Below are 23,647 nucleotides of genomic sequence, written 5' to 3'. Positions count from 1 at the left end.
CTGACTGCCTCCCCGTTTCCAACTTCAGAAAAATACCAAAAAAAATAAAAAAAATAAAACCCCAAAAAACAAAGAAAGCAAGGAAGAAAAGTTTTGAAGATGACATTCACCAACAGTGTCAAAATTCATTGAAAGATCTGTAATGATAAGAATTGAGGGGTGACCAGATTAGCCCTGTTTCATTTACCCGTGCCGTTTATTAACGGCCTCTTTAAGTGAAACAGTACGCTGAATGCCAAACTGCAAGAGGTTAAGAAGAGAGAGTACATGGATAAAAGCTGGACTGTGCCATTTCCCCTTTGAGATGTGGAAGATTGAGGTTAAAACTAGGAAGAAGACTAGATTTGCTGAAGTATTCTCTAGTCAGGAATAAATTTACTTCCCCTACCGAAAGGCACCCTTTGGCTGTTTGCTATTACTTAACATTCGCAATTGATCTTTTGCTATAAAGCTTCAGCTTTAGCAATTATGCATTTTGAATTAGTGATTTCTTTTTCAGATTTTTTTCCTCTTTTTAAAAATATTTTATTTATTTTATTTTGTTTTATTTTTTTATTGATTTTAATTTATTGTGTTTTCATAGATTCTAGTGTTGTTCTGAATGTATCCCTCCTCCTTTTTCAGATTTTGTTTTTCACCAAAATGCAAAACGATGACTTGTTTTTTTTTAAGCGAACGATTTTAAGATATTTAAGGAAAAGTCAATGAACCATCACCAATTTAACAGATTATTTATAGTCTGCCATCTCAAACCAAAACAGTTATTTTCTACTATAACAAAATAAACTTACTTTTTCAGTTTCTTCCCCCCAGTAAATAAAACTAATATTTTCTTTAATTTTTAGTTTTAGGTTTTACATGTGAATTGAGTTTTTAAAACACAATTTAGAGAGAGTCAACAATGAGAAACTGAATACATGGGATTAATTCTGTTATTTCTTTTGTCATTACTTTCATCCTTATTTAACTAAAAATGAAATGTGATTTTTTTTCTTTGCTTTTTGTGTGCAAAATTTTTAGCATTTGAAGAAGATTAAAGAGTGGCTTGGGATGTTTCATAAAGATTCTCAGAAGCTTGGAAACATTTCAGTATTGATTATTTTTTCACAATCATTGTTAAGTACTTACTCTCTCCTAAATGACATTAATTTACTGCAGGTTATAGCGATTGATGAGCTGCCAATGTTAAGCTGGACTTCAGGTCAGGAACAGAGATAGTAGGGGTCATTCGAGGGGAAAGCACCCTCTGTTTCCTCTTAAATGGGTACTCACATAGAACCATGTTTCTGTGTGGTTTTCTCTCCTGGCCTGGTTTTTGATGCTGATCCAATTAATTATAGAACAGTCTATGGAACACTTCAGAAGTCTCACCAAAATAGTACTTCTTTGTATTATAATAGTTTGTATTTCTGATTCTGCCAGCCTGTTGATATAGGAAAAATCATCTATGTTTCTGTTGTCTTGTTATCAGTAAAAGAATAATGGCTCATGTGTCCATTTCCAGGACAGTGACTTCCTTAGGAACTAGAAGAATTTTGGGTTTTTGCAGGCTTCCTGGTTGCCTTTGTCCTCATCACCCTAATCTGGATTTGTTTGGTGTTGTCTGGTTTTTAGTCAGTAGGATAAGGGAATGGTCATAGTAGAACTAGCCAGTACTAGCTCTGTATGCATTGTCTACATGGAAGACTTGACCTCGTTCATGTCTTTTAGTTCTCAGTTCCTAAATGGTCATGTCCTTACCCGCCACCCGACCTGGGCGGTGAGTTGTCAGGGATACTAAATGAACTTTCAAGTCCTCTTTTCTCATATCATCATCATTTATTCTACACCTTCTCAAGATGAGAATTTCATTAGTCTCTGATCATGTCTGTGCTTAAGAGATTTATACTAAATTAAAAAAATTTTGTATTTTTCTGAAGTGAGAAGTGTGGAGGCAGAGAGACAGACTCCCTGCATGCATCTGACTGGGATCCACCTGGCAAGCCCACTAGGGGGCGATGCTCTGCCCATCTGGGGAGTTGCTCTGTTGTAACAAGAGCCATTCTAGTGCCTGAGGCAGAGGCCATGGGGCCAATTTCTGTGCCCTGGCCAGAAATTGAACCTGGACTTCCACACGCCAGGCCGATGCTCTATCACTGAGCCAACTGGCCAGGACCTATACTAAATTTTTAATGTGACTTATTTTTCAAAATTTTAGGAGCAAAAATGAATGTGAATCATTTTTCTATATAAGCCTGAAATATATACAGGGTGGGCAAAAGTAGGTTTACAGTTGTTCCTATGGAAAATAATACAATAATTAATAATACAAGAATCGACTATTTCACATACTCATAACTGAAAACCTACTTTTGCCTACCCTGTATCCACTGGTAATACAAGAAAAGGAACAGATCAATAAAATACCCATATGGTAGGCACTTCTATGAATTGTTGAAATCAGTGACTGGAATAGTGCACAGTGATCTATTTCTATACAAAAGTAACCCAATCCTATTAAAACCTCTACCTTTTGAGCTTTACTTTGTTTTTTAAAGAATGAGTGAGAGAGAAAGAGACAGATGGACAGGAAGGGAGAGAGATGAGAAGCATCAACAGATGGTTGTGGCACCTTAGTTGTTCATTGATTGCTTTCTCATACATGTCTCGACTGGGGGCTACAGCAGAGCCGGTGACCCTTTGCTCAAACCAGCAATGTTGGGCTCAAGCCAGTGACCTTGGAGTCATGTCTATGATACCACACTGAAGCTGGCGACCCGCGCTCAAGCTGGTGAGCCCCGCGCTCAAGCCAGCGACCTCAGGGTTTCCTAGGTTGACACTCTATCCACTGTGTCACCACCTTGTCAAGCCAGATCTATATATTTTCAAAGTGCTTAGTAAGAATTTTTTCAGAATAAAATATATGAAAAACCTCAGAACTTCATGTAGTTCTATAAAATGCTAAAACTATCTTCAATTAACCAGAAATGTTGATCCCCCCCCCCCCCCCAGCCTCAGCACTTTTTTGTTTTATCTGATACAGTCTATAAACCATGCTAAAGAAGCTTTGGGAAGTGTTTTAACCTTCACTTATTATTTTATTCCACTTATTTTTGAAGAAGTAACTTAATTTTCTAAGGCTCTTAGAAATTTCTGGAGACTAAACACTGTTTAAATTTGGAAAACTAATAAGGATAAATGCCTAAGTCTTTTGCCAACGGTTTATTTTCAATTAACCTTGAAGACTTAATAATTATAAACTATAGGTCTTGGTGACTTTAGGTTAATGGTATTACTTTCAGAATCCATGTGATAGAGGGCATTTTGGCTCAACTATGTTACTAAAGCAACCGAAAAAGACTGTGTACTTTGAAACAGTATAATTTGATTACTTACTAAAAAATTGCAGTTGGGGAGGCTTCAGTACTTATCCTTGGAGAACAGTTATAATCAGCCTCCGGAGATGGAGACATTGCAAATTACGTTAACCTTGTCCCTTTTGATGTTTCATTTTAAGTTTGTTTTTTGTTGTTTTTTTTTCACTGAATCTACTGTGAGGAACAGCCATTAAAACAAGAAACAAATTAGCTGCATGTTATTTAAGATTACTTATTAGTTGGCAAATTCATGTTGTATTTATTTTAAAAAATATTTTCCTGTTTTAATTTTTCTAATTGTTTAAAATGAATATTTTTGGGAATTAAAGATTATTTTGAACGAGGAGAATTAAAATATTAAATATTATGAATATCAGTATACAAAATAAAAATTTTAAAGTAATGAGTGGTGCTGTAATGGAAAAATTTGGTTGAAAATGTTTGGGTTTTTTTGCCATGTAGTAATCAGTTAACTGCAGTTCATTTTAAGGTAGGAACCATTTGTCCAGCATAATGTGAATTTGAAGGAGAAAGCATTTGCTTAGAGACATTTCTTTTTTTTTTCTTCTATTTTTTGTGAGACAGAGAGAGGGACAGATAGGGAGGGAGAGAAATCAGAAACATCAATTCTTCGTTGTTGCACCTTAGTTGTTCACTGATTGCTTTCTCATATGTGCCTTGACGGGGACAGGGGCCACAGCAGAGCTAGTGTCCCCTTGCTCAAGCCAGTGACCTTGGGCTTAAGCCAGCAACCTTTGGGCTCAAGCCAGCAACCATGGGGTCATGTCTATGATCTCATGCTCAAGCTGGCGACCCCATGCTCAAGCCAGTGATCCCACGTGCAAGCCAGACCTCAGGGTTTTGAACCTGGGTCCTCTGTGTCCCAATCTGATGCTCTATCCACTGCGCCACCACCTGGTCAGGCACTTAGAGACATTTCTCATTAAAAAAAATAGGTCTGTTGGTATGAAATAGAAAAAGAAGAGCAAGTCTTCAATAATGGCACAGTTATGTGCTATGCCAGGTTCTACTCACCCTCAATAGATTGGTGGGCAATATCAGTATTGCTCCTGGTGAAATTTTTTTTAAAAAGCTCTAGGTATATTATAACAATATCCTAGAGGAAATCCAAAAGAATGAAAATGTTATATCAGTATTTTAGTCTTAACCATAAACCTCTCCATGTGCTAACAATGCAAGTCAAGGTAATGGTCTTCATTCAGGAAATACGTACTTAACTGAAGTTCCTGTTGGTAGGAACCTGATTTCCAATTCCCAGATAGAAAGGGAGCAGCAGCTCCTTTTTTGTTTGTTCTGATCTTGCTACTTTCTGCTAAGTAGGATGGCAGCTACTCTTGCAACAGCATGTGGGACCACAGCACCAGAATTGATCATCTGTTCCCCTCTCCGGAGACCCCCAGGACCAGTCCCATGGTTCTAGACATCCTGTTTTAATTTTTGCCACCACCCAAACTCACTGGCTGCACGTTAGGATAGAAACCCCATCCTTGCACTGCTCTGTGCATCCCACCATCACATCCTGTCCCCTCCAGCTCCTGAACTGCCGTTAGTTAGGACTTTCTCCAGGGCCTCAGCCTCGCCCCAGCCTGGCCCAGCCTGGCCCAGCCTCGCGGTATACTCTGGCTGTCTGCCTCTGGGCTTCTCTGCTGCTGCAAGCGGAGACCTGAGATAGCCCCTCTGGCACCAGTCTGCTTCTGCCGCCTCACTACCTGCTAGGCGCGTGCCGTGCTCTTTGAGGACAGTGAGTTCTTCCCTCTCCAGCTTTTTGCCCAGGCTGCTGCCCTCGCACCCAGCACTTTTACACTCTGCCCGTCTGGTTCTGTAGACGGGTTTCCGTGCATTCATCTCTGTCGGTGCTTATTTGTTTCCTCCTTGGGACTTACTTAAATTTGCAATTGTATAATCACTTACTTTGCCTTTTTCATTGACTCTAAGATGTATATTTCCCCCCACATTTCTGATATTGGGCTACATGTTACACTGGATGCTTTGGTGGCTTTTTGAATGGTAATAATGATCTATCTTACAGTCAACTGTGTTTTAGATTTAATGAACTGCTGCGTTTAAAATTATGTTTCCCCCAGTTGGTTATGAGTTCCAAAGGAATTCTGTTTTACTCATCAATAGGAACCAGTGCTAGTACAGTACCTGGCACCTCAGTAGGTGCTGAATAAATAATACTTGAATAAATATCGTTATCAACTTGGAAGATTAACCCTAATACGTCTGATGATGAATCGGTCAATATGTGCGTGTGAATTTTTAATTCAGTTTCTGTGTTTCAGTCTTTACCTTTGCAGATTCTTTTACTTCTATACTATGAAGTGCAATCTTATTATTATTATTTTTTTTAGAGAGAGGAAAGAGAGAAGTGGGGGGGGGGGTGGAAGCATCAACTCGCAGTAGTTGCTTCCCATATGGACCTTGACCGGGCAAGCTCGGGGTTTTGAACCAGCGACTTCAGCGTTCTAGGTCCATGCTTTAACCACTGTGCCTCCACAAATCAGGCTGAAGGAAAAGTTTAGATGTATCTGTTTTGTTTCTCCATTTATGGAACTTGTACCATTATCAATATATATGCATCCTTATTTAAGAGTATTGACTCCCTATGTGGAAAATGAATCCACATAAGCTTTTGTCAGGTATCAGAAATTGTCTTTCATCAGGTGGGAGAATGAAGAATACCAAAGAATAGCCGACTTACAAACTTGAGACAGTTTTGAGTGCTTGAACTTTTTCACTTTACTTCATCCTCCAAGGAGTGAAGAGACGGGTGTGCCTGCTTCCCTCACTTTAAGAGAAAGAACTGCAGATAGCTAACAGGAATGACTGGACTGCCTGCCTTAGGCCAACTCCTGGGCAGGGTTTGAGCTTGCTCCCTGCTAGAGGGAGAGTGGCTCGTAGTTCTTTTCCTTTCCAAATCCTGCTACTGAGAACCGCGGTTGAGTCAGCCTTGGATGATGAGCATTTTGCCTTTTGTTGTAACACTCAACAGCCTCGTTGTGAAAATGCCTGCTGTGATAAGTCCTTCCCAATTTCTCCTCTGCTCTTCTGGGTCTTGCTGATTAGATTTGTGACTGTCCCCACACACTTGAACCTAGGGAATGTGTTCTGTGTGGTGCGAAAGGAAGAGTAGTTGAACAAGAAAGAGGAGGGACTCAAAGTTTCCCAAACTGAAGACGTCACTGTGGAGATGCACTTGCAGGGAGAGGAAATCGAGAGGTTCAGGTATGGCTCTCTGGCCGGTTGGCTCAGCAGTAGAGCGTCAGCCTGGCGTGCAGAAGTCCCAGGTTCAATTCCCGGCCAGGGCACACAGGAGAAGCACCCATCTGCTTCTCCACCCCTCCCCCTCTCCTTCCTCTCTGTTTCTCTCTCCTCTCCTGCAGCCAAGGCTCCATTGGAGCAAAGATGACCTGGGCGCTGAGAATGGCTCTGTGACCTCTGCCTCAGGCGCTACAATGGCTCTGGATGCAACAGAGCAACGCCCCAGATGGGCGGAGCATCGCCCCCTTGTGGGCATGCCGGATAGATCCCGGTCGGGTGCATGCGGGAGTCTGTCTGACTGCCTCCCCGTTTCCAACTTCAGAAAAATACAAAGAAAGAAAAATAAAAGGTCAGGTATGGCATGGAAGAATACAATGCAGGACAGTGACAATGCAAGGGGGTCTGCTGTGAACTTGTAGCATTTGTGTCTTAAGTCTGTCTTCGAGGTGGCCTACCTGCTGACCCATGGGTTCAGCCTACATGTGGCTGACACTTGCAAACAAGACCCTCGCTTGCATCAGGTGAGCTGCTTCCTCTCTCACCCCACAGAGAAAAGCATCTTGTCCTTTTCACGTGAGTGGTGTCTTCACTGTCGCTTATCTTGAATGTCATTGAGCTATTCTCTCTTATTCGGGGGCATTAAGGAGCACGTGAAGGATCTGGAGAGTGAGCCTCCGCACGATGATACATCTGGTCAGCCAGGCCCCTCCAATGGCTCCTCATCAGCTCTTGCTCTACCATGTCCACTCCCAGGGACAAGCTGGTTCCTGGGGACAGAAATAGTTCTTCCTGCCACAGTTAAAACAAACAAGGAAATGAGCAAAACAGTGCAAATTCCAGCACGTAGCAAGATTGAATGGGGCAGCCAGGAAGCACCGTATCTGAGATACACAGCCTTTTGATTTTCCTCATGAGCAGTGAAGTTCTAAACAAAACAAAAGAAAACAAATCTAGCTCCTAGCCATTGTTTGTAGACCAGCAGCCAGCTGTAGCTCCAGCAGTCGTACCTGCACCAGTGTAATGACCTAGAGACCTAGGTGCATGCTGGAAAACAGTAGATTCTGCTCAGTTGCTGAAGAAAAGGAAGGTGCAAGGTGCAATAGAAAATACACTTTTGTTCCATTGGAGATGGTGCTCACCAAGCTCGGTTGCCAGGCAGAGCAGACGCGAAGACGTTAGACTGACGGTTCTTTCACGGTGCCTGGGATAGGAGGGTGGAGAGAGTGATGAATGAAGGTACATGCTGGTATCTAAAGTAGCTGACTGAAAGAATTTATATTCTAAGTACAACTTAACACTAGGTGATATATAAGTGAGGCCTTATTCTCTCTTGTGCTGCCCTGGAATGGTTCAGTGTGTGTGAAACTGATTAATTTGCCGTGTGTTGGTGCAAACAGATGCAGTATAAACTCATGACCATGGATTTTATTGTTCCACTTATTCATGCACTCATTGGTTGTTTCTTGTACGTGTTCTGGCTAGAGATGGAACCCTCAACCTTGGGGTACTGGGACAATGCTTAGCAACTGTGCTACCCCGGCCAGGGCAGCAACATAGATGTTAAAATAACGCGCACACCGTGTTCACATTTGAGCCTCTCTCATGGATTTTGTGGTATGGGCCCAAATGATGTTTCTGTTACATAAGTCCTACTGTGAAAGCAGAGCACGCTTTTCCTGCCCCACCCCCACCCCACCCCCACCACGTTTCCTATTATGGATCCTGGTTCTGTTCATTATGATTTTTTCTGTTCTGTAGAAAGATGTCACAAATGATTTTCTTTTCTAAAATGTCATCATTGATGCTTGACTGATAGAATTTCGTTCAGTAAACAGCACTCAATGTGAGAAACTTAAAAGAAATACTTAGAGCTGTACTATTATCTTAAATGTTTTTTACATGTATTTTGCAGTAATTGAGAGCTCTTGGCTTTATCCTACTTAATAACACAGTATTTCAGAACTTGTATTCTGAAACTCATACCAAACTGTTATGAGTTTGGTAGTCTGTGTTTTGGGGTGACCAACATTTTTGATGTTTGTAATAAGATTTTATTTGGAATATAAGATAGGTTGAAAGAGGTTTGAGTATTACCCATGTAACTAATTTGCTTGAACTATATATACTGAAGAAATCTATTTCTTCAAATGCCTTTTTTAAAGCTCTTCACAGACGGTGAAAATCCTGAGCTTAATACTTTGTTATTTCACGAGAGCTACATAAGCGGTTTTGTACAATGAGAAATACTAATTTAACATTTCACATTAAGCCACTGTCATGTTCAGCTTTATTGCAAGCAGTGTAGACCTTGTCCATCATATATTCTAGAGAGTGTTCTTTATTCAGTAAAGTTTTAAAAGAGCAGCCTGCCTGTCTGCCTCCTCTGAGAGCTGCTGGCTGTACTGACCTTTCTTAGTCTTTTGAACTCTTCCTTGGTACGTCTTAATCTGAGCAAAATACACAAGAATCAGATTTGTACAGATGGAACTGTGACTACGTTGAAGAAGATTTAGTATTGGCATCTTTAATTATATGTAGCAGAATTACAGATATACCCACTATTTCCAGATGTGCAAAATAAAAAAAAAAGCTTCTTTTTTTTCTTTTAATCTACTCTTCATCAGAAGCCCCCCCCCCCCCAAGGGCACTGACAGGAGGAGGAGACTGGGACAACTTAAACGCGAAACCTGCCAATCCGCAGCGTCCTGCTCTGGCTGCAGAATTTCTGAGACTTTGCAATCAGATTGGACCCTGCCACCCTCACTTCCTGTTTCACATTCATTTTCATATATTGCTTGCTTTATTATCTTTAAACTTTTTATCTTGGGATAATGACCGATTCATATGCAAATTAAGGAAATTACCTTCTATTTCTTGTTTGCCAGAGCCTTTTTAAAACACAAATGATAAATTTTGTCTGATAAATTTTGTCCAATTCTTTTACTGCATCAACTGTATGATCATTATGATTTTCCTTCTTTACGTTGTTGATATAGCTTTTTTTTTAAGTTTATTTATTTATTTTTTTGACAGAGAGAAAGATAAATAGGGACAGACAGGAAGGGAGAGAGATGAGAAGCATCAGTTCTTCCTTGCGGCACCTTAGTTGTTCATTGACTGCTTTCTCATATGTGCCTTGACTGGGGGGCTACAGCAGACTGAGTGACCCCTTGCTTGAGCCAGCGACGTTGGGTGCAAGCTGGTGAGCTTTGCTCAAACCAGATGAGTCTGCACTCAAGCTGGCAAGCTCGGGGTCTCGAACCTGGGTCCTCCACATCCCAGTCCGACTCTCTATCCACTGCGCCACCGCCTAGTCAGGCACGTTATTGATATAGCTTTAAGATGTTGAATCAAACTTGCATATCCAGAATAAATTCAACTTGGTCATTATATATAGTTCTTTTTTTTACATATCACTGGATTTGATTTGCTAATATTTCATTGAGAATTTTTGTGCCTGAGTTCCTGAGGAATATCAGTCTTTGTCTGGTTGTGTTTGGTAGAACTTTAGTGAACCTGCCTGAACCCAAAGGCTTCTTTTATTGGCAACTTTAAAATCGCAAATTCAATTTACTTGATAATTATATGACTAATTAAGTTGTTTATTTCATCTTGGTTAAGTCTGGGTAGTTAGTTGTTTTTAGGGAATCTTTCCACTAAAGTTGTCAAATTTATAAATGTGAAGTTTGTAATATCTCCTTATTATTCTTTTTTTTTAAACTTTTTCCACAGAGACAGAGAGACAGAAGTAGGGCAGATAGGAACAGACAGGAAGGGAGAGAGATGAGAAGCATCAATTCTTCATTGTGGCTCCTATAGTTGTTCATTGATTTCTTTCTCATATGTGCGTTGATTGGAGGGGCTACAGGAGAGCTAGTGACCCCTTGCTCAGCCAGTGACCTTTGGGCTCATGCTAACAACTATGGGGTCACATCTATGATCCCACACTCAATCCAGTGACCCCACGCTCAAGCTGGATGAGCCCACGCTCTAGCCAGCAACCTCGGGGTTTCAAACTTGGGTCCTTCGGGTCCCAGTCCAGCGCTCTGTCCACTGTGCCACCGCCTGGTCAGGTCCTTCTTCTTTTAATAGCCACAGAATTGTAGGGATCTACCCTGCTTCATTGATTTTCTCAATTGTTTTCCTGTTTGAAATTTCATTGATTTCTGCTTTTATGTTCGTTTATTCCTTCCTTTTTGCTTTGGTTTGTTTTCTTGTTCTCGTATTGAGGTAAGAATTTAGATATTGATCTGAGACCTTTCCTCTTCTCTAATGTATGCATTTAGTGCTAGAAATGTCACTCGGTACTGCCTTAGCTGCATCCCACATATTTTGGTATAATGTATTTTCATTCAGTTCTGTAAAATTAAAATTTCCTTTGAGACTTCCGCTTTGTATGATGGCTGCCTTGAAATCCTTGTCAGATAATTCTGACATCTCTGTATTAGCCTCTCTTGATAGTCTTTTCTCATTCATGTTGAGGTTTTCCTGGTTCTTCATATGATGTGATTTTCTGTTGAAACCGGGGCATTTTGGATATTATGTCATTAGACTTTGGGTCTTATTTAATCCTTTGTTTTATCTGCCTCTTTTGACACTGCTTTGATAAGGGGGCGGTGCCATGTGGGGGTGGTAATTCAGTTTCCTCACTGCACTATAGTCATTGACGCCCACTGGGGCGCGGCTCTGTGTTATGGGTGGCGTTGGTGTGGGTGGAGTTCAGTTCCTTACTTGGCCTCCTCTGACCCCACCCCCACTAGGCACTAGGAGGAGCATGATGGCCTCCAGTGCTGTCCAGTGGCCTCCACTGAAACTACTCTGGCAGGGGATTGGCCATAGCGCCCCTCTGCCTCTGCTGCTGTGAGTGGAGCCACGATTTCCTCTGTTTCATTTGGCTGGATTAGCGTGGTTATTGTCTAAAAGTTTTCCATCTTGTTACACTGCTCCCTTCCTGGTGCTTTAGCTCAAGAGAGCAGACTTTTGTTTGCTATTTTGTCTGCCTGTTGGTATTTCTGGGTTGCTTGTTGAAGTAGTTTTATTAGGGTTTGCTTTAAAACCCTTGTTAGATAATTCCGACATCTGACTTATGTTGGGGTTCATGTCCTTTGTCTTTTCTCATTCAAGTTGTGACTTTCATGGTCCTTGGAGTGAAAAGTGACTTTTTAAATTGCATCTTGGTCATTTTGGATAATGTGAGACTTTGGATTCTTTTTCTTTCTTTCTCTTTTGTATAACACGCAGCCTCCCCGTGGAGGGCCGGGTAGATGTGTACGTGCGGCCTCCCACGTGGTTCCCCTGCCCGCACCTCCCGGCAGCTCTGCAGAAGGCCGCTCCCACTCCAAACCCCTTATAGACGGGCAGTGTGGACGTTGAGCTCCCCACTTGGCCTTGCTAATACCTCCCTGGCGAAAGTGGACCACTGATGCACACTGTCTTCTTGCTTCTGCTTCATCCTGCAGACACTACCCTGGCCGAGGGGCCCGAGTACCGTTTCCTGCTGCGGGGGTGGGAGGGCATGGAAGATCGGCGCCTGGCTGGACCTGCCAACATCGCAGGCTGGGAATGGGCGCGCTGCCTGCCCCTGCCAGGCAGGGGACGGAAGATTAGCTCCCTGCTTAGCCCCGTCAGCAGGGACAGCACCAGGTGGGGGGGGGGGTGTTGGAGCTGCTGCCTGCTTCCTCTGAGAGGGAGAGAGAAAATGAACGTGTGTGCACGTGCACACGCACACTCGTGTGTCTGAGTGTGTGTATGTGACAGTGTCTACCCGCTTAGCCATGCTGAAACTTCAGTGGTGCAGTTTTTACCATTGACATGTATGCCTGGACTAGGGCGAGTGTTGCCTAAAGGATTTTCTGTTGTTAGCCTATCTTTTTACTGATCTCCTGGCTTTGGGAACAGGTTTTTCTTCGCACTTGTTTATGTTTGCCTCTTGTCAGTTCCAGGCTGGAGGCTTCGGTAGCACCTTCAGGAATACGTGGGAGACAGCAAGGAGAGTGGGGAGCTCACTGCTGGCTGTTCCTCAGCTGCTCACGTCCCTTGGCATTGCCTTCCCCGTATCTGCTCTCTTCCCGTCCTTTGTGTGTGTTACATGCAGGAATTTCATTGCCTTCCCCCTATCTGCTCTCTTCCCGTCCTTGTGTGTGTGTTACATACAGGAATTTCATTGCCTTCCCCCTGTCTGCTCTCTTCCCATCCTTGTGTGTGTGTTACATACAGGAATTTCATTGCCTTCCCCCTATCTGCTCTCTTCCCGTCCTTGTGTGTGTGTTACATACAGGAATTTCATTGCCTTCCCCGTATCTGCTCTCTTCCCATCCTTGTGTGTGTGTTACATACAGGAATTTCATTGCCTTCCCCCTATCTGCTCTCTTCCCGTCCTTGTGTGTGTGTTACATGCAGGAATTTCATTGCCTTCCCTGTATCTGCTCTCTTCCCGTCCTTGTGTGTGTGTTACATGCAGGAATTTCATTGCCTTCCCCCTATGTGCTCTCTTCCCGTCCTTGTGTGTGTGTTACATACAGGAATTTCATTGCCTTCCCCGTATCTGCTCTCTTCCCATCCTTGTGTGTGTGTTACATACAGGAATTTCATTGCCTTCCCCCTATGTGCTCTCTTCCCGTCCTTGTGTGTGTGTTACATGCAGGAATTTCATTGCCTTCCCACTATGTGCTCTCTTCCCGTCCTTGTGTGTGTGTTACATGCAGGAATTTCATTGCCTTCCCCCTATGTGCTCTCTTCCCGTCCTTGTGTGTGTGTTACATGCAGGAATTTCATTGCCTTCCCCGTATCTGCTCTCTTCCCGTCCTTGTGTGTGTGTTACATACAGGAATTTCATTGCCTTCCCCCTATGTGCTCTCTTCCCGTCCTTGTGTGTGTGTTACATGCAGGAATTTCATTGCCTTCCCCGTATCTGCTCTCTTCCCGTCCTTGTGTGTGTGTTACATGCAGGAATTTCATTGCCTTCCCCCTATGTGCTCTCTTCCCGTCCTTGTGTGTGTGTTACATGCAGGAATTTCATTGCCTTCCCCCTATGTGCTCTCTTCCCGTCCTTGTGTGTGTGTTACATGCAGGAATTTCATTGCCTTCCCCCTATGTGCTCTCTTCCCGTCCTTGTGTGTGTGTTACATACAGGAATTTCATTGCCTTCCCCGTATCTGCTCTCTTCCCGTCCTTGTGTGTGTGTTACATACAGGAATTTCATTGCCTTCCCCCTATCTGCTCTCTTCCCGTCCTTGTGTGTGTGTTACATGCAGGAATTTCATTGCCTTCCCCGTATCTGCTCTCTTCCCGTCCTTGTGTGTGTGTTACATGCAGGAATTTCATTGCCTTCCCCGTATCTGCTCTCTTCCCATCCTTGTGTGTGTGTTACATGCAGGAATTTCATTGCCTTCCCCGTATCTGCTCTCTTCCCGTCCTTGTGTGTGTGTTACATACAGGAATTTCATTGCCTTCCCCGTATCTGCTCTCTTCCCGTCCTTGTGTGTGTGTTACATGCAGGAATTTCATTGCCTTCCCCCTATCTGCTCTCTTCCCGTCCTTGTGTGTGTGTTACATATAGGAATTTCGTTGCCTTCCCTGTATCTGCTCTCTTCCCGTCCTTGTGTGTGTGTTACATACAGGAATTTCATTGCCTTCCCCCTATGTGCTCTCTTCCCGTCCTTGTGTGTGTGTTACATACAGGAATTTCATTGCCTTCCCCGTATCTGCTCTCTTCCCGTCCTTGTGTGTGTGTTACATACAGGAATTTCATTGCCTTCCCCCTATCTGCTCTCTTCCCGTCCTTGTGTGTGTGTTACATGCAGGAATTTCATTGCCTTCCCCGTATCTGCTCTCTTCCCGTCCTTGTGTGTGTGTTACATGCAGGAATTTCATTGCCTTCCCCGTATCTGCTCTCTTCCCATCCTTGTGTGTGTGTTACATGCAGGAATTTCATTGCCTTCCCCGTATCTGCTCTCTTCCCATCCTTGTGTGTGTGTTACATACAGGAATTTCATTGCCTTCCCCCTATGTGCTCTCTTCCCGTCCTTGTGTGTGTGTTACATGCAGGAATTTCATTGCCTTCCCCTGTATCTGCTCTCTTCCCATCCTTGTGTGTGTGTTAGATACAGGAATTTCATTGCCTTCCCCTATCTGCTCTCTTCCCGTCCTTGTGTGTGTGTTACATGCAGGAATTTCATTGCCTTCCCCGTATCTGCTCTCTTCCCGTCCTTGTGTGTGTGTTACATGCAGGAATTTCATTGCCTTCCCCCTATCTGCTCTCTTCCCGTCCTTGTGTGTGTGTTACATGCAGGAATTTCATTGCCTTCCCCGTATCTGCTCTCTTCCCGTCCTTGTGTGTGTGTTACATGCAGGAATTTCATTGCCTTCCCCGTATCTGCTCTCTTCCCGTCCTTGTGTGTGTGTTACATACAGGAATTTCATTGCCTTCCCCCTATGTGCTCTCTTCCCGTCCTTGTGTGTGTGTTACATGCAGGAATTTCATTGCCTTCCCCTGTATCTGCTCTCTTCCCATCCTTGTGTGTGTGTTAGATACAGGAATTTCATTGCCTTCCCCTATCTGCTCTCTTCCCGTCCTTGTGTGTGTGTTACATGCAGGAATTTCATTGCCTTCCCCGTATCTGCTCTCTTCCCGTCCTTGTGTGTGTGTTACATGCAGGAATTTCATTGCCTTCCCCCTATCTGCTCTCTTCCCGTCCTTGTGTGTGTGTTACATGCAGGAATTTCATTGCCTTCCCCGTATCTGCTCTCTTCCCGTCCTTGTGTGTGTGTTACATACAGGAATTTCATTGCCTTCCCCCTATGTGCTCTCTTCCCGTCCTTGTGTGTGTGTTACATGCAGGAATTTCATTGCCTTCCCCTGTATCTGCTCTCTTCCCATCCTTGTGTGTGTGTTAGATACAGGAATTTCATTGCCTTCCCCCTATCTGCTCTCTTCCCGTCCTTGTGTGTGTGTTACATGCAGGAATTTCATTGCCTTCCCCGTATCTGCTCTCTTCCCGTCCTTGTGTGTGTGTTACATGCAGGAATTTCATTGCCTTCCCCGTATCTGCTCTCTTCCCGTCCTTGTGTGTGTGTTACATGCAGGAATTTCATTGCCTTCCCCCTATCTGCTCTCTTCCCGTCCTTGTGTGTGTGTTACATGCAGGAATTTCATTGCCTTCCCCGTATCTGCTCTCTTCCCGTCCTTGTGTGTGTGTTACATGCAGGAATTTCATTGCCTTCCCCCTATCTGCTCTCTTCTCAATCTTGTCTCTGTGTTAGATACAGGAATTTCCAGTTTTCAGAGGAGGGATCTGGGAGGAATGGAGCTACTCTATCTTCACCAAAACTGGAAGTCTCCATGTATGTGTATATGTGTGAACTTTTTTGTAAATAACCATTTGGGTAGTAATGACATCAGTTCATTCTTTAAATATGCCATATGTCAGGCCCTGTGATTTACCCTGGGGACTATAGACAGGACTGAGACACAGTGCTTACCCTCAAAGACCTACAGTTTGGTAGAGGTCAAAAACCTGGGAAATAGGTTTTAATTTGCCCCATGACACTCGAGGAAAAAACACATCTTTATTGTAGAAATAAAACTAAATCCAAGCCCTGGCCGGTTGGCTCAGTGGTAGAGCAATGGCCTGGCGTGCAGGAGTCCCGGGTTCGATTCCTGGCCAGGGCACACAGGAGAAGCGCCCATCTGCTTCTGCACCCCTCCCCCTCTCTTTCCTCTCTGTCTCTCTCTTCCCCTCCTGCAGCTGAGGCTCCATTGGAGCAAAGTTGGCCCCAGACGCTGAGGATGGCTCTGTGGCCTCTGCCTCAGGCGCTAGAATGGCTCTGGTTGCAACAGAGCAGCGCCCCAGATGGGCAGAGCAGCGCCCCCTGGTGGCATGCCGGGTAGATCCCGTTCGGGCGCATGCGGGAGTCTGCCTGCCTGCCTGCCTGCCTGTTTTCAGCTTCAGAAAAATACAAAAAAAAACAAAACAAAAAACCAAAAAAAACTAAATCCAGCTCCACAACACCTGACTTGTGGTATTATTGGCACTCCTTTGCCTCCCACTGACTGATATAAGCCTCATTTGGTTTAGGAGGTACCAGGCAAATGTGAAGGCACCTAGTCTTTTAAGCCTTTGTTGCTACCATGGTTACCATTGTTTGTTATTTGGGTTACCATTAAACCACTTGCCAGGAGCTGCCCTCCAGTGGTTCTGCCTGGCTCCCACTTGCTAGTTTGTGCTGCTTAATGATCAGACTGGAGGAATCTCTGGACCGACCACCATTGTCCAGAGTTCTGGACACCCCTCTGCATCATGGAGGAGCTACGTTCCCCTGATTCACCCAGTCCTGGAAGGTCCACCCGCCCTAGAAAGTCCGTCCGTTTTGGAAGGTCCCCGAGTCCTGGAAGGTCCGTCCGTTTTGGAAGGTCCCCGAGTCCTGGAACATCCGCCCGCCCTGGAAGGTCCGTCCATTTTGGAAGGTCCCCGAGTCCTGGAAGGTCCGCCCGCCCTGGAAGGTCCGTCCATTTTGGAAGGTCCCCGAGTCCTGGAAGGTCCGCCCGCCCTGGAAGGTCCGTCCATTTTGGAAGGTCCCCGAGTCCTGGAAGGTCCGCCCGCCCTGGAAGGTCCGTCCATTTTGGAAGGTCCCCGAGTCCTGGAAGGTCCACCCGCCCTGGAAGGTCCCCGAGTTCTGGAAGGTCCGTCCATTTTGGAAGGTCCCCCAGTCCTGGAAAGTCACCGAGTCCTGGAAGGTCCGCCCGCCCTGGAAGGTCCCCCAGTCCTGGAAGGTCACCGAGTCCTGGAAGGTCCTCCCTCCCTGGGAGGTCCTCCAGTCCTGGAAAGTCACCGAGTCCTGGAAGGTCCGCCCGCCCTGGGAGGTCCCCCAGTCCTGGAAAGTCACCGAGTCCTGGAAGGTCCACCCGCCCTGCAAGGTCCCCCCGCCCTGCAAGGTCCCCCAGTCCTGGAAAGTCACCGAGTGCTGGAAAGTCCGCCCGCCCTGCAAGGTACCCCAGTCCTGGAAGGTCCGCCTATCCTGGAAGGTTACCGAGACTTGGAAGGTCCGCTCACCCTGGAAGGTACCCCAGTCCTGGAAGTGCTGCCCGTCCTGGAAGGTTTGCCCATCCTGGAAGGTCCGGCTACCCTGGAGAACTATTACAGCATATTGATGTTAGCCTATTGGAAAGGAAGTTCTCCTCTGCTGCTTCTGTGAGTTGGGCTTTGTACTATATAGTAGGGACTGTTAGTTCTCCCCAGGGGCAGGAGAAGCCCCTCAGGGACAAACCCCATGCTCTGTGAGTTCCTCTGGAAACTTACTTGTTTCGGTGATTTGGGAATGCCCAAAAGTAGAACATGTTGAACTTTCTCCTTGATGGTTGTAGTAATAAGGGTAATAACATTCAACTCATGTGCTATTCTGAGCATTTTACTTGTACCCTCTCATTTAGTCCTAATACCAACCTCAGAAATATTATTAGAATCAATTTTCCAAAAAGGAAATGGAGGCACCAAGAAGATAAGTAACTTGTGTAAGATTACTCAGCTAGTAGGTGGTGGAGCCAGGATTCAAATCCAGGCAGTTTGGCTCTAGATCTGAAGTTCTTACCCTGCTTCTGGATGTGTGACAGCCTTTGCGTTTCACTTTGCTTTATTTGTTTGAAATCAAGATTGCATCTGAAAGAGGTGCTTCTGGGCTTCTAAAAGATACCACAAAATTAAATATAATTACAGAATGCTTCTAATTAGAAACACTTTATGTTTTCTTATGAAATCACATAGGCCTGGCAACAAGAGTATGAAAAATGACTTCATATATATTTTTTTCTTTTTACTTTATTTTTTGCCAGAAAATTTAATTTAGCTTGACCAGGCAGTGGCACAGTGGATAGAGTGTCAGACTGGGACACAGAGGACCCAGGTTCAAAACCCCGAGGTCTTTGGCTTGAGCCTGGGCTCATCTGGTTTGAGCAAGGCTCACCAGCTTGAACCCAAGGTCGCTGGCTTGAGCAAGGGGTCACTTGCTCTGCTGTAGCCCCCCCCCCATCAATGCACATATGAGAAAGCAATCACGGAACAACTAAGGTGCCGCAATGAAGAATTGATGCTTCTCATCTCTCTCCCTTCCTGTCTGTCCCTATCTGTGCCTCTCTCTCTGTCAAAAAAAAAAAAAAAAAGAAAGAAAGAAAGAAAATTTAACAGGATAACATCAATAAGAGTACATAGGCTTCAGGTAAGTATTTCTATAGTATTTAAACTTGAGTATGTTATGTACCCATCAAATCAATTTCTATCACCATATCTTTCTCCCTCTTGACTCTCTTCCCCCATGTTCTCCCCCATCCCCTCCCCCTGGGAACTACTTCACTTTTACCTATGTCCATGAGTGTCAATTTTATATCCCACCTATGTGAGGAATCATGGACTTCTTAGCTTTTTCTGATTTATTTCACTCAGTAAAATGTTGTTAAGGTCCAATCTTTTTTTTTTTTTTTTTTTTTTTTTAAACAGAGTTGTAACTGTTACAACCCTTGAGGATTTTTTTTTAATTTTTAATTTTATTTAATTTATTCATTTTAGAGAGGAGAGAGAAAGGAAGAGAGAGAGACAGAGAGAGAGGAGAGAGAGACAGAGAGAGAAGGTGGGGAGGAGCTGGAAGCATCAACTCCCATATGTGCCTTGACCAGGCAAGCCCAGGGTTTTGAACCGGCGACCTCAGCATTTCCAGGTCGACGCTTTATCCACTGCGCCACCACAGGTCAGGCCATGGTCCAATCTTAAGAGATGTGAGGTGGTTTCTCATTGTACTTTTAATTTGCATTTCTCTAATACAGCGGTTCTCAACCTGTGGGTCGCGACCCTGGCAGGGGTCGAACGACCTCCCCTGTGTTTTGGTCGTTCGACCCCCGCCAGGGTCGCGACCCACAGGTTGAGAACTGCTGCTCTAATAATAGCTAGTGAGGATGAGCATCTTTTCATATATCTGTTGGCTATTTGTATGTCTTCCCCATTTTTTAATTGGATTGTTTGCTTGCTTGTTGATGAGCTTGATGAGTTCTTTATATATTTAGCATATTAACCCCTTATGGGAGCTGTTGTTTGCAAATATTGTATCATCTCCCATTTAGTTGGCTGCCTATTTGTCTTGTCAGTTTCTTTTGCTGTGCAGAAGCCTGTAGTCCCATTCACTCATTTTTGCCTTTGTTTCCCTTGCCTTTGGGGTCAAATTCATAAATTGTTCTTTATGGCCAAGGTACATGAGTTTAATACCTATGTTTTCTTCTATGTAATTTATTGTTTCCTATCTTATATTTAGGTCTCTGATCCATCTTGAATTAATTTTTGTGCAAGGGAATAAACTGTAGTCAAGTTTCATTCTTTTGCATGTGGCTTTCCAGTATTCCCAGCACCATTTATTGAAGAGGCTTTCTTTTCACCATTGTGTTTTGGCTCCTTTGTTGAAGATGATTTGTTTATATATGTGGTTTTATTTCTGGGCTCTTGATTCTGTTCCATTGTTCTGTATGTCTGTTTTTCCACCAGTACCATGCTGTTTTGATTATCATGGCTCTGTAGTATAATTTAAAGTCAGGTATTGTGATGCCTCTGGCTTTGTTTTTTTTTGTAAGGATTCCTTTGGTTATTCAGGGTTTTTTATGGTTCCATACAAATCTGGTGATTTTTTGTTTCATTTCTTTAAAAAATGTCATTGGAATTTTGATGGGAATTGCATTGAATTTGTATATTGCTTTGGATAATATGGGCATTTTAACTATGTTTATCCTTCCAATCCATGAACATGGAAATTTTCTCATTTCATTGTGATTTCCTTTTTTTTTTTTTTTTGGTATTTTTCTGAAGTGAGAAGCTGGGAAGCAGTCAGACTCCCGCTTGCACCTGACTAGGATACGCCTGGCATGCCCACCAGAGGACAATATTCTGTCCATCTGGGGCAGTGCTCCGTTGCAACTGGAGTCATTCTAGCACCTGAGGCAGCGGCCATGGAGCCATCCTTAGTGCCTGGGCCAACTTTGCTCCCATGGAGCCTTGAGTGTGGGAGAGGAAAGGAGAGACAGAGAGAAAGGAGAGGAGAGGATGAAGGATGAAGAAGCAGATGGGCGCTTCTCCTGTGTGCCCTGGCCGAGAATCGAACCCAGTACATCCACATACTGGGCTGATGCTCTACCGCTGAGCCAGCTGGCCAGGGCTTCAGTTTCTTTTAATAATACCTTGTAGTTTTCAGTATACAGAGCCTTTGCATTCTTTGTTAAGTTTATTCCTAGGTTTGTTGCGGTCTTTTTGCAACTGTAAAAGGGATTATTATATTTTTTTTAGTACATTTTTCAGGGTTTCATTGTTGGCATATAGGAAAGAATAGACTTCTGTATATTGATTTTATGACCTGTGATTTTACTGTATTGGTTTATTGTTTCTAATATATCTTATATTTTAAACTGTTTGGAGCATAGTCTTTTAATAATCAGATTTTTTTATTTGTTTCTCAAACTAGGAGATAATGAGTTTGTTAGAAATGCCTGCCTTTTTGTTCGATTGTTTTAGGGCTCAAGAGAAAATTTAACCAGTTGTTTTGTTGTTGTTGTTTTTGTATTTTTTCAAAGTTAGAAGTGGAGAGGCAGTCAGACTCCCGCATGCGCCCGACCAGGATCCACCTGGCATGCCACTAGGGGGCGATGCTCTGCCTATTTGGGGCATTGCTCCGTTGCAGCTGGAGCCACTCTAGCACCTGAGATGGAGGCCATGGAGCTGTCCTCAGCGCCCAGGCCAACTTTGCTCCAATGGAGCCTTTGCTGTGGGAAGGGAAGAGAGAGACAGAGAGGAAGGAGAGGGGGAAGGATAGAGAAGCGGATGGGTGCTTCTTCTGTGTGCCCTGGCTGGTAATTGAACCTGGGACTTCCACATGCTGGGCCGACGCTCTACTGCTGAGCCCACCAGCCAGGGCCCAGATTATTTTTATTATATACATCTATGACTTTTTTTATACATTTGTAATATCTTCTATTGCTTTAAGTACTTTTTTGTTCAAATTTAGGGGTAGAATAACTAGAAGGATGTGATTCACAGTTGTTATATAAATATACTGCTCACAAAAATTAGGGGATATTTTATAGCTTTATATTCTTTTTTTGTATGTGACAGAAACAGATAGAGACAGAGAGAGGGACAGATAGGGACAGACAGGAAGAGAGAGAGAGATGGGAAGCATCAACTTTTCGTTGCAACACCTTAGTTGTTCATTGATTGCTTTTTCATATGTGCCTTGACCGTGGGGCTATAGCAGACCGAGTAATCCCTTGCTCGAGCCAGCGACTTTGGGTCCAAGCTGGTGAGCTTTGCTTAAACCAGATGAGCCCGCGCTCAAGCTGGCGACCTTGGGGTCTCAAACTTGAGTCCTCTGTGTCCCAGCCCGACACTCTATACACTGCGCCACTGCCTGGTTAGGCTTCATATTTATTTTGAAATATTTTCTAATTTTTGTGAGCAGTATATTATCTATGCCATTAGACTTAAGTCTTACTTTAGGAGCTTATTGTCAGGCAGTTATAATGTAGCCAAGTTCCTCGGTTTAGGAAAGATTCATGCTGCTCTTTACCTTGCTTTTTCAGTGAAAATATTTAAATTACTTTTTAAAGATTTTATTGATTTTACAGAGAGAGGAGAGAGTTGGGGGAAGTGAGAAGTATCAGCTCATAGCTTCTTCACTTTAGTTTAGTGGTAGTCAACCTGGTCTCTACTGCCCACTATTGGCCATTCTAGCTTTCATGGTGGGCGGTAGCAGAGCAACCAAAGTATAAATGAAAAGATAGATTTAACTATAGTAAGTTGTTTTATAAAGATTTATTCTGCCAAACTTAGCGAAAATCTGACATAAAGTACTTGGTAAGTAATTATTATTATATGCTTTAACTTGCTGTAACTCTGCTTTATAAATTTTATAAAGTGACTTCCCTAATTTATAAATCACCATTACTGTGGAACCAGTGGGCGGTTAGAAAATTTTACTACTAACAGAGATACAAAAGTGGGCGGTAGGTATAAAAAAGGTTGACTGTCCCTGCTTTAGTTGTTCATTGCTTGCTTATCGTATATGTATTTACTGAGCAAGCCCAGGGGTTTGAACTGGTGACCTCAGGGTTCCAGATTGACACTGTATCCACAGCGCCACCACAGGCCAGTTGAAAATGTTTAGATTTTTTATTCCTTTAACATGTGATACCAAGTTATACATTCTATGTACTTGATAGTATAATCTAATAGTTTGTTCTATTCCTTATAAACAGTGTTGAATAGAAAAATTTTGTCATGTTTTGTTAGAGCAGAATGTATAATTTCTCCTAAAGTCATTTGTTAATTTGCATTTTTCTACCATTGGCCCTTCTTTTCAAATGAATTTATTGGCATGACATTGGTTAATAACATTATATACGTTTCTAGCATTGGTTCTTTTTTGAGTTATATTGATTTATCATCCATGCCGATTTATTTACATTCTTTGTTGAAAAGCAATGTTAAATCAGTTATAGAAAATTTAAAAGCTGCATTTTCTTGGCACATCTTAGCCTTTGCGGTTATACAGTGTGTCCGTAAAGTCATGGTACACTTTTGACCAGTCACAGGAAAGCGACAAAAGATGATAGAAATGTGAAATCTGCACCAAATAAAAGGAAAACTCTCCCAGTTTCATACCTATTCAGTGCAGTTCAATGTGGGCTCACGCACAGATTTTTTAGGGCTCCTTAGGTAGCTGTCCCGTATAGCCTCTACAGACTCGTCACTGACTGATGGCCTACCAGAACGGGGTTTCTCCACCCAACTGCCGGTTTCCTTCAGCTGCTTATCCCACCGAGTAATTTATTCCTATGTGGTGGTGCTTCGTTATAAATGCGCTGATATTCACATTGCACTTTGGTCACGTATTTGAATTTAGCGAGCCACAGAACACACTGAACTTTCCTCTGTATCATCCACATCTCGACTGGCATGGCGTGGGCCGCTCCACTGTATACACGG

At 43.5% G+C, this 23,647-nt stretch overlaps 1 protein-coding gene and 1 pseudogene across 1 annotated transcript in view; both read left to right on the top strand.

Annotated features, from left to right (window-relative positions):
- CDKL5 (cyclin dependent kinase like 5) overlaps positions 1-23,647 on the top strand; it is a 209,556-nt gene that overhangs the window by 81,929 nt on the left and 103,980 nt on the right. The gene's annotated exons all lie outside the window — the stretch shown is intronic.
- On the top strand, positions 6,203-7,562 carry LOC136317303 (gap junction alpha-1 protein-like; annotated as a pseudogene).

This window comes from Saccopteryx bilineata, chromosome X, assembly GCF_036850765.1.
Source record: "Saccopteryx bilineata isolate mSacBil1 chromosome X, mSacBil1_pri_phased_curated, whole genome shotgun sequence".
Classification (NCBI taxonomy): Eukaryota; Metazoa; Chordata; class Mammalia; order Chiroptera; family Emballonuridae; genus Saccopteryx; species Saccopteryx bilineata.
Note: the sequence above shows the minus strand (reverse complement) of the source record. Positions and strands in the feature narration are given on the sequence as shown.